The sequence below is a fragment of the Palaemon carinicauda genome, chromosome 20 (genome assembly GCF_036898095.1).
Source record: "Palaemon carinicauda isolate YSFRI2023 chromosome 20, ASM3689809v2, whole genome shotgun sequence".
In the NCBI taxonomy this organism is placed as follows: Eukaryota; Metazoa; Arthropoda; class Malacostraca; order Decapoda; family Palaemonidae; genus Palaemon; species Palaemon carinicauda.
In genome coordinates, this window is record NC_090744.1 from 90,184,513 (window position 1) to 90,197,012 (window position 12,500).

The following is a 12,500-nucleotide window of genomic DNA, read 5'->3' on the forward strand; positions in this document are numbered from 1 at the left end:
GTATTTTCTCGGAAGCAGAAACCTATTTGCACCGTCTTCTTCCAACCAGAAAAGTTTCAGTTCCTTATCGTTATGCCTTCTTACGGTGCCAAAAATGATGCTTGATAGCAAAACCCTAGTGACAAGAGCACTTGTTTAATTAAATTCTTTAGTTGGCCATGGCACCAGCCACCGATTAAGATACTACCGTTAGAGTATTTTATGTCCATTGACTGGCCATATAATATTATTTTCCATCAGTCTGTGGTTACGGCTACTTTTCCTTTGTCTACATTTACACCGAATATTTTGGCCTATTCTCCACATATTATCCTTCGTGATTACCGTTAGTTTTTCTTTGCCTACACATACACCAAGTATTCTGGTCTATTCTCTACACATTTCCATTTGCTCATATACCCAATGTTTCTTCAGTCACCCAGTTAACTACTACACTAATTGTTCAGTGGCTACTTTCCTCGTGAAAACTGTAGAAGAGACTCTCTAGCTATGACAAGTAGCAGCTCTAGGAGAATGATACTCCAAAATCATACCATTGTTTAGTCTTGGATCGTTCTATAGCCTCTGAACCATGATCTTCCATTGTCTTGGGTTAGAGTTATCTTGCTTTAGGGTACACTCGGAAACACCATTCTATCTGTTTCCTTATTTTCTCTCCTCACTGAGCTATTTTCTTTGTTAGCGCCCTTATGCTTATAGCATCCTGTTTTCCAACTTCCTACTATGGTTATGGCTTAGCTAATAATAATAATAATAATAATAATAATAATAATAATAATAATAATAATAATAATAATAATAATAGGAGAAATATTTGCTAATATCCCTTTGGGAGTGTTCATCCATTTGCTTGTTCAAGAGCACGGAAGGATGCAATAAGATGCAATATATCTTGCAAGGTCACATATAGTCAGCGCTGTTATGGGAGAAACTAGAAGTGTTAGGTTCAGATTGCAGCCAAAACACCAAATTTGGACCATATTATCCTCTTATACAAAACTATTGTTGTCTGCCGGGAGGCAGCACAGCGGAGGAATGGGGAATGTAGGCTATTAAGAGGATAAAAACTGATGCCATCTCTTGAGTTATTCCAGTATTTTCCATTATGGGTCTCTACCTTGGAAAACCCCACAATTTCAACAGTTTTAGACCGGCCGATGTATTACAATATAAATAATGTTTAGCTGAATATAATAATTGGATAATAGATTAAATAGATTTTTATTTAAAAAAATAAATGGATTATACATATATCGTAACGTTATACAAAATTTGTCATAATCAAATAAAAAAATATTTGATACAATTAATATTTTTTTTTCTGCAATCTCATGAAACTTATGAAATATACAAATATTTTATGATTGTTATTTTTTTAACAAAAATATTGTAACTGATGAAAATAAATTGACTATATTAAGTCTAGTAACAGTCTTTACAACACTTCAGAATTGATTTTTCGATTTGAATCTTGTAATATATTTATGCATTTCAAATATTAATTGTGATTATACTACTTCGAAACCATATGCCAATAAAGGGGGACATTTAACATATTTTTATTTAGAAAAGATGGATTATACATAATCATATCAAAATTGCTAAAAAAAATTTCATAGTGAATACATAAATCTTACAATAATTGTTTTCTTTTAAATCTTACTTGATTATTGAAGAATCAAAACTCTTTCTAAATTGTTAAATGTATTTAACATAACAGCTGAGGAAAGCAGCTAAACTAATGTGTCTGTTTATTAATCTTCAGATTTGATTTTTCTTGTTGAATATTGGAAGACACTGATGAATTTTAGATAATATTAGCAAATAACTAAATTATTTCGAAACCATGTAAAAGTATAATAATAATCAATATCCAATTGTCTAAATACACTAAACGCAATAACATGTACTTTGAAAACCAAAAACCAAGTTGCCTTCATCACCATTATTATTACTTTCGCCGACTTCGTTGCGAAGGTTAGGTTTTGATCGGCGTGTATTTTGTATGTCTGTCTGTGCGTTTGTGATTTTCGTAAACCAAAATGTATTTAACCGAATTTCGTAAGATTTTGTGGGATGACTGGCCATAATCCAGGGCCGATTTTATTACATTTAGAGAGTGAATGGGTCAAGTTCAAAGCAACAGAAAGGTCAAATACGTCTTTTCGCTATATCGTGGTAAATTTGTATGTGATTTGCATGAAATTAGTGCCAGAATGTGCATAATTCAATTGCCTATCTTGTGTTATACAACACGATCAAGGTCAAGGTCATAAAAAGGTAAAAAAATGTCTCTTTGCTATATCTTGGGCAAATTTCAGGAAAGTTTGTGAGATGATTGGCCATGAATGATCCAAGGACAATTTAATTAGATTTTGGGAGTAATAGGCTAGGTCACAAAAAGGTCAAAAAAGTCTTTTTACTATATTGTAGTCAATTTTTATCCAATTTGCATGAAACTATTGTCAAAGTATGCATAATTTATTTTCATTTCTTGTAATTAGGGAGTACTTGGGTCAAAGGGCAAGGTCAAGGTGAAAAGCGTCTTTTTGATATATCGTTGTCAATTTCGATCAGATTTGCATGAAACTAGTGCCAAGATGTGCATAATTCAATTGCCTATCTTGTGATATACAAGATGATATAGGCTAAGCTATGCACTCTACCGAAGCCCGGTCTAGTTGCATCTGCCTTCACACTTACAAAAGCTGGTGCATCTCACATTATCTCTGTAATTCTGTTCCACTTACACTATCCTGCACAGAACTAACACAACTGCAATGCAATATTATCGAACAGGCTTATGAAGCCTTTGTGAGAGCACTCCATAAAGGTTGTCATTCACCTTTGTCATCTTTCAAATTGCCCCAACCACTAATGTCAGGGATAGTTTTCGTGGAGCAGTTGCTTCACTTCAGAAAAACCTAACTTGTAATAGTTCCTGTTTCATATTTTGGAACAGTGTTACCTGGGTTGGTTGGATATTCTCCAGAGACCTGCATCCAGTAGTAGATAACTTATGACTTGCTTCATTTACACCCACTGCATTGCTTCCCTCCTTATACATAAGTATAAGCAAGCGTTCAATTCTATTCATATGACACACCTTGTTAAAGAAAATAGGATCATTTATTAAAGCAATCAATGTGATAGTGAGGTCTGGAGTAAAATTCCAAGATGCCCAAGCTGACTTTGATCCGTGTCCAAGAAAGTGAGATGTTTTATCACAACCAATGAGGCTATGGAATAAGGAAAGAGCCAAACATGTTGCTTGTCCAAAACCTGACCATAGATGATGAATTGCAATATCGCGATATTTTATTTCTAGTGCCAAAACTTACCTAAAGCTTTTTGAAATCAATGGCAATGAAATGATGGGAAACTAGTACTACAATATCACTATCATTAGTACGAATATATAATGCACCATGCCCCTCTTTTGCTGCTTGTCATAAATGAAGGACCTGGTGTCAGCTTCCATCTGGTTGCATGGCTTCTGATAAGCTAGTTCATATGAACTCTTGAGGAGCACTTTGTAAAGTTTGCCAGATACCATATTGAACATTATTAGTGCATAAGAACAAAATAGGTTCCTTCTTCTTATCGACATTTTTTTTCAGGAAACCATTCTTGTTATATGGAATTTTTTTGCTCTCATCACCAATTCTTGTTCTGACACTTCTCCCACAACGTAGTTGTGCTTAGGACTATATGCTGGGTACCATTTTTATTTGAGTTTTCAAATATGAGATTATGTGTAGTATTACATACTCAAGTGGTTTCCTGTGAGAGTGGGGCTGTGTGATGTTGCCATGGTTTTTCAACTTGTTTGTTGATGGAGTAATGAGAGAGGTGAATGCTCGAGTATTTGGTCAAGGATTAAAACTGATAGACGAGAGTGATCATGATTGGGAGGTAGATCTGTTGTTGTTTGCGGAAGATACTGTATTGGTTGCAGACTCGGAAGAGAAGCTTGGTCGATTAGGGACAGAGTTTGGAATGGTATGTAAGAGAAGGAAGTTGATAGTTAATGTGGGTAAGAGTAAGGTTTTGAGATACACGAGAAGGGGGGGGGGGGGGTTGTGAGGTTGAATATCCTGTTGATTGGAGAGTTACTTTAGGAAGTAGATCATTTTAAGTTCTTGGGGTCTGTTTTTGCAGCAAATGAACGAGTGGAAGCAGATGTACGTCAGAGAGTGAATGAAGGATTGAAATTGTTGGAGGCATTGAAGGGAATGGTAAAGAATAGAGGGTTTTTATATGAGAAAGTGACTGTACCAACTGTGATGTATGGATCGGAGTTGTGGGGAATGAAAGTGACGGAGAGACAGAAATTGAATGTGTTTGAGATGAAATGTCAGAGGAGTATGGCTGGTGTATCTCGATTCGATAGGGTTAAGAACGAAGTATTGAGGGTGAGAACAGGTGTAAGAGATGAGTTAGCAGCTAGAGTTTATATGAATGTGTTGAGATGGTTTGGCTCTGTTGAGAGAATGAAAAGTGGCTGTTTGCTAAAGAAGGTGATGAATGCAAGAGTTGATGGGGTAAGTACAAGAGGAAGGCCAAGGCTTGGGTGGATGGATGGAGTAAAGAAAGCTCTGGGTGATAGGAGGATAGACGTGAGAGAGGCAAGAGAGGATGCTAGAAATAGGAATGAATGGCAAGTAATTGTGACGCAGTTCTGGTAAGCCCTGCTGCTTCCTCCGGCGCCTTGGTGACCGCGGAGGTACCAGCAGTAGGGGATTCAGCGTATGAAACTTTGTCTGTGGTGGATAACGGGTGAGGGTGGGCTGTGACACCCTAGCAGTACCAGCCAAACTTGGCTGAATCCCTCGTGAGGCTAGGAGGAGTGGAGAGAGGAAAGGTCCCATTTCGTTCATTTGTTTGATGTCGGCTACCCTTCATAATTGGAGGAAGTGCATTGGTAACTAGAGATTACATACTCACAGAAAGTTTTCATTTTGTAGGGAACACCATGCTGCTAGGTTTAACACCACATCAGTGACTAGAATGACTTTCTGGTTGATCTGTTGATGAATGAGTACATTGAAGGATGTCTGATTTTACAACAGTTCAAAGCATACCTTTGTCTACTAGGCTTAATGGTTGTCGCGGTAGTGGGGAAGGGCGAGGCGGGTATTCCTATATGTATACCTTAGCTACCTTGTTTGTAGATGAAATCTGTGGTATAATGGACACCAAACAGGTGTATTTTAATGGAGTGAGAGGAAGATCTGTGTGATAAAAGCCATACTTAATGTGATGCTCATTAAGAGTTGATTGTACTTATCCAGAATTTAGTACTTCTGCTTGAGATAAGATCGTGGTCCAACCAAAACTCCGTAGTAGCTTAATCATCATTAGGTGCATTTTGTCCTCAATGAGCAATGCTCCCATCATGACTACCATTTTGTCCTCCCCAAGAGGACTTATATTTCCACTGAAACAGTTTGGTTACTTCATACAGTGACTGATCTGCTCCAAGAACACTTGTTTTTCCTGAGTTAAAAAAAAAAAAAAAAAAAAAAACATGGTGCCTTTTATTGTTCATTCTATGATATACTTCATTGACGATACATATGTAGCTTTCTTAGGAAAGAGAGGATATATACTTATCTATGCAGGAGGTTTCACACTATCACCACTGGCTAATCTTAAGTTGTACCCAAACCCGAGAATGACATCATCTTTGTCAAGATTTTTGTGTTTCAACAGTTTAGATGTATGCTTCATCTATGCTTCATTCTTTACCCAGGGATGTGTTTTATTGTGATGTGGTCTAAGAGGATTATCACCAATATCTGGTGCAAATAAATCAGTCTGAGCAAGCTCGACTTGAGCCATATCATAGGAATTTGGTCAATGTGGAATTTACTTAGCTGAAGAATTTATCTTGGATGCAGGATGTTTCACTCGAAAGTTAGCATTTGATAGATGATTCATAACACTTAGGGCTTTTTCATAAAACTCGCTTTGTGAGAAGTTTCCATGAGATTTACTTTCCAAATGATTAATATCTTGTGGTGAAAACCTTCCGTTTGACTTTTTTGGAACTACTATTCTATTCTGTGTATGACATGCATAAACTGTCTGTGCTATATCTTGCTTTACTTCCATAACTCAGTTGTAAAATACAGAGATACCATATGTGTTTCTGATCTCGTTTTGGGTTCCGTTCATTCCATGTCCATGGTGGAATACACCTTGGTATGATGGCAATGAGGGTTCCAGGTCCTTACTGTGTCATATTTCTGGTAACTTGACTTCGTGATGTGTGCTTTTGGTAGTATTAGATATTAAGGGATGTGAAATGCCAGTTATTATTCTTTCTCTTGAACTTAGAACATTGTTATTTTCAGTTGCCTGATGATTGTAAATATATGATGCACCTTTAAGCACTACGCTGATAAATTCCTCATCTTCGTCAACAGAAGTTATGAAGCAGTTAGGCAAAAAAGAAGATTCAAATGTATTCTTGTATTGCTTACACAGCTTATATAGTATCATAGCAGTCCTCATCAAGGTGATTTTACCTTCCTGACTTACTTGAGAGTAGTATGTTTCAGAAAACTCATCAACAGCATTTTCTTTGTGAGACATATATAGTTTTTCTACTCTTATTGTCTTTGGAGAAGGCCTCCCATTCAGGTAGTGAACTAAGAAGATAATCTTGAATTGAGTTGCATGTGGTTCTTTATTCCTTATTCCTGCATAAGCTTTCGATACATATTTTGCAGTTCCGATAACTTGAATATAGCAAAAGGTGCAGCTGCAGTTCTTGCAATTTGTGGTATAATAAGTAGGGTGATAATAAAAGATTGCAGCATATCCTTCTACTGTAACAGATGGTCTTCTAATTAACTTGAAATTACTTATTGCTTGAGCTCATTTTCTTAGGTTAGAGTCGACTGCATCAGTAACCTTGTTAAAGTTACCATTTATCATTTCACAGAATACACAAGAGGTTCCACTTGTATGAGACTCAAATTCTTTAGATGATCTAAGACTTAGGGACTCTGCTCAGTAGTAGAGCCTTTGTTTGCATTTCTCTAGCCCATCTGAGACATGAACTGCTAAAGTAAGTCCTGCAGAGCTTGTGATATCTTGCATTATGGGACTTCAGAGTCTTTGCAAACCCTAAAAAATCATATAGTTGACTAACTGACACAATGATACCAGGAGAAAGTTTATTAGGACTAATAGCATTGAAACCTTTCAGGGCTCTCTTAAGTGATAGCCCCCCCCCAGGTGCTGAAGCCTTAATGAGGATGGGGGGCTTAGGGATTAGCAGCTGGGCTCTAATGAACAGTGGGAACTACTTCCCGCTGGACCTCGGTGCCCAACTGTTTATCCAACTAAATCAATCAGCACTTTCTCTTTTCCTTATGGTTATTTCTTTTTTTTCCCATCTCTTCCTTTTGGGCATGATATTGTTGACGACTTTGGCTTGTTTGATTATACTTTGGCTGCTGCTTTGCATTTGGCACAGTGAGGGAGGGACGGCATTCCATCTCAACCTGTGCCAATTTAGATGCCATCACCCTCTGGCAGACCCCATTGGGTGCAGACCTACTCTGTTAAGAGTTGGGCTCCCGTGATCCGATTTTAAGTCACCCATATTTGCGGGTAATGGGTGACGCCAGGCATTGGAGTCGCTGGTGGGAGGGGCTAACCATCCCCGCTGACCAGTGTACGCCCACCTTAAGAGAGGCAGCCCCTCTGTAATAGAAGACTGGTCCCCGGTGAAACCTCTTCTCGTGTTGGGCCACATGGGATAGGAGGACTGATATCCTTCGATAAGAGGTGGATAATCCGGCTTGCTCTTTTCAAAAAACCCAACACCTCTGATGATGACATGAAAAGGACAAACTTGGACCTTGGTATTGACAACCCCAACTCAGGTTCTAATATTGTAACATTAGAACCTTACTCGTGTCATGTAAAAAATTATCATAAGAATATATTAGAGAAGAAGAGAGAGAAAGCAAGAAGTGATGACAGGACAGAAAAATACAGAAAAGACGAAATATTACTTGGTCACTATGAGGTAGTAAATTATGAGAAAATTTTAAACTGAAATTTGAAAATGGAAGACATGAGCGTGAAAATGTTTTTAAAGCCAACAGGGAAATAGTAAATAAATTCTTCCTCAAGGAAATGGAAGTCTCCTGATAGAGACACTGTCCCCAATTCAAAATGAAAGATTAAAAGCTTCTTCAACATTGGATGGTTATAATGTCAAATGCTTTTCACACCCCTTTTTTAACCAGAGTAGGGGTGTGATATATGCGCCAGAATTGTTAAAGCTAGAGAAAAAAGAAATTGAGAATGAACTGAAAGATCAAGGAGTAGTAAAATTTGTAAGAATGAGAAAGAGAGTCGGAGAACAACGTGTCCCTCTCGCTACTTTGGTTTTAACTTTAGACCAGTGTAGACTACCCAATACTATTAAAGCTCGATGGTTATCTTTGAAGGTGAAACCATACATCCTTTCACCATGGTGATGCTACCATTGCCAAATGTATGGCCACCTAAGCCAAAAATGTAAAGAAAAATTAAATAATAAGCCTGGTGTCTATGCAAACTGTGGCAAAAAATAGTCACAGAGCTTGTATAGAAAGTCCCTGCTCTATTCATTGTGGGGAAGCACACCCAGCAACATCAAAAAGTTGTGTGAAGTTTATTTTTGAGAAAGAAATTCAGGCCATTCGAACCATGGAAAGGGTTATTTTTAAAGAGCCTCGTAAAAGACCTATTGAAAAACAAATAAAACCAGGGCAACCTTTTTCATTGGTTTTGAAAAAAGTTTGCCTAAGCACAATGACAAAAATATTATCCCAGGTTCCAAAAGAAAAAAAAGATTTAAGGGTGGTGTGGTTATACAAGATGAAAGCTCTATTGTAAATCTGAGTCAGGAAAGTGTAGAAAAATCAAAACAGGTATTGGAAGATACTCAGAAACCTTCTGGATCCAAAGAAAGCTCAGAACATCTGCTTGAAGAACAGAATAAAGATAATCTAATGCAACTTGCATCATTTGAAAATATTTTAAGTCTGGCTAAAAGTGCTGTAAATATTGACATAAACACGTCATTAGACAATTCCAACATGGAAGAAGACAGTCCATTACCTGAAACTGTCAATCATCCTAAAGAAAATAAGAAGAGAGAGAGAGAGAACCCCAGAAGGGAGACCGCTAGGAAATATTGATAAAGAATCAGCATTAAAAACTTTCCCCATAAGAAATGCCCCTAAGATAAAACGTTTACATAAAAATAAATCATAATTTGCACTCATGGATAGCAAACCCACGATACTTCAATGGAATTGGCAAGGCCTTAGAGCTAAATATAAATCTTTGAAAAGACTGATAAAGGAAAATTTCCCAATCCTATTATCCTTGCAAGAAAAAATGTTAGCCCAAAGTAAAGTATGTCCCAGAGAATATTCATTTTATCATAATGAAATCCAGGAACATGAAGGTAGACATGGTGGGTGTGTATTACTGGTGCGACGAGATGTCATCCATAACAAGATTAGTTTACAAACAAATCTTGAAGCAGTAGCCATAAAAATGCATTTAAAACGAGCATGCACCATATGTTCCATATATCTGCCACCCAATCGAGGTGACCAAAACCTAAAGCAAGAACTTGATAACTTGATAGATCAGCTTCCTAAGCCATTTTTACTCTTGGGAGACTTTAACGGGAGACATCCTATGTGGGGGGATATTATTTTCAACTCCCGAGGCAATCTAATTTTTTCTTTCATTGAAGAGAAAGAGCTTGCTGTTTCGAATACTGGAGCACCAACACATTTTCATGTACAAAATGGAACCCTTTCATCTATAGATATCTAATTATGCACTCCTGTGTGATTTTTCAATTTTTCAATGGAAGTAATGGATGAAGGTATTGGAAGTGACCATTTTCCAATCGTAATTAAATTAGTTGATGAAATAGCTGCGCCAGGATGTCCAAGATGGGTAATTAATAAAGCTAATAGGGAATTGTTTACTGTGCTTACATTGTTAGAAATTGATGCTGATAATTTTCCCACTGTGGAGGAAGCCCTTGAGTTTTTGAATAAAATCATTATAGATGCCAGTAATAAGTCAATTCCTCGAACTACAGGTCAGTTTACACGAAAACCGGTCCCTTGGTGGAATATTCAATTTCGAATAACTCGTAAAGCTATGAGCGCTGCATTTACTCGATATCGGCGTCATCTATGGAATTATTACTTAATTTGTTATAAGAAAGCAAGAGCCAAGTTTAGATACCAAATCAAACAGGCCAATATCGAGTAAATACAGCTCTCATAGCTTTACGAGTTATTCAAAATTGAATATTCTAACAAAGGACTGGTTTTCGTGTAAAGTGACCTGTAGTTCGAGGAATTGACTTATTACTGGCATCTATAATAATTTTATTCAAAAACTCAAGGGCTTCCTCCACAGTGGGAAAATTATCAGCATCAATTTCTAACAATGTAAGCACAGTCTTGGATAAACTCTATATCCAAAATTAATTGGAAGACTAACTTAACGAAGGTCTGGACAAAAATAAGAAAGATTAGCGGAAAACATATACCTCTGCTATCACCTGTAATTGAATGTAACGGTCAAATGTTACAAAATCCAGAGAATGTAAGTGAAGCATTTGCAGATCATTTTTCAAAAATCTCCTCAAAAAATCCTACATCTATGTATCACCAACAACGTAGACAAGAAGAGAATCGCCCTTTCGACTTTGGAGCTATAAGAATAGAATCATATGATTCGCCTTTTAGCATGAAAAAGCTTTTGTCAGCCCTGTCTACGTGTAATGATCCGGCTCTTGGAATTGATAATATCACCCATTCAATGATTAAACATTTACCCATAGAAACTAATTTTTTTTTTACTCAGTATCATCAATAGAATTAGGAAAGAGAGTCTATTCCCTAATATTTGGAGTATTTGTATAATTTTAATCTTTTTGAAACCTGGAAAAGATAGAAAAATTATGACCAACTATCGGCCGATTGCATTTACATCTTATATATGTAAATTGATGGAAAAGATGGTGAACGTACGACTGGTATGGGTTTTAGAACAGAAAGGACTTATTAACCCCTCACAATGTGGCTTCCGACGAATGCGATCTTGCATTGATGTCTTAGCAAAATTAGAGGCATCAATTTGTGAAGCTTTTGCCAGCAAAAAGCATCACATATCTATTTTCTTTGACTTGGAGAAGGCATACGATACCACTTGGAGACATGATATTCTTCAAACCATTTATGAAATTGGCTTGAGAGGGGAACTGCCAATGTTTATTAGATTGTTCCTGAGTAACCGTCAATTTAAAGTTAGAGTAGGAAATACATTTTCATCAATTCATAATCAAGAAGAAGGCATTCCACAAGGCAGTGTCCTTAGTGAAACATTTTTTGCCTTATCCATAAATGGCATTAGTAACGTAATCCCTCATGATGTCATGCACACCTCATTTGTTGATGACCTCTCTATCTCATTTGCAGCATCACGAATAGATGTTGCCAAAAGAAAGATTCATCTAACTATTAGTGGGGTAGCAGAATGGGCTGCCAAACGAGGATTCAAGTTTTCAGCTTCGAAAACTGTGGCGATGCATTTCTGCCGTATAAGAGGTATTCATCCGGACCCTGACTTATACATATATGGGAAAAGAATTTCTTCCAAATATGAGACCTGGTTTTTAGGGTTATTATTTGACAGTAAGTTAACATGGGTTCCTCATATTAAAAATTTGAAAGTTAAATGTATTCAGTCTCTTAATTTGATTAGAATTTTATCCCATACTTCTTGGGGTGCTGATCGAAAGGACCTTCTAATGCTTTACAAAGCATTAATTGCATCTAAATTTGCATATGGATTTGAAATATATTCCTCAGCAACAAAAACAACATTGGAGTTATTAGACTCTGTACAAAATGCTGGAATAAGACTAGTAGATGCTTGTGAAATGCCTTTGGAGCTTCACCGCCAGTCATCGCTGGTTCGATACTGGTTTAGACTTCAGAAGCTGCCAAAGTTACTCACATATGAAACAGTTATCAATTTAAAATGTACTATCTTTTTTATGATAATCATCCTAGATACCCTAAACCATTAGGGTATAGAGCTTTAACAAACTTGGAGGACTTTGAAATCCCCAAGGGTAAAATTCTACCTGTAGAGTACTCTAAAGTACCTCCAAGGAATCTACCCTCTGTAGATTTCTGTAAATGTATATTAGATTCAAAACAAGAAACATCCAAGGAGATAATGAGAATTACTTTCTTGGAGCACATAGAATGCCATAAGGACTCTGTTTTTGTTTTTACGGATGGATCCAAGTCCAGCGGTGGCGTTGAATTTGGGATATATTTTTCAAATTTTAATCAAAGTATTAGATTACCTAACCAAGCATGCATTTTCACAGCTTTGTAGTAGGTTGGCCAGGGCACCAGCCGCCCATTGAGATACTACCACTA

General features: G+C 36.9%; 1 protein-coding gene across 2 annotated transcripts in view; it reads left to right on the plus strand.

Moving 5' to 3' along the window:
* The window catches only part of LOC137659524 (uncharacterized), a 67,858-nt gene that overhangs the window by 34,517 nt on the left and 20,841 nt on the right, over positions 1-12,500 (plus strand). The gene's annotated exons all lie outside the window — the stretch shown is intronic.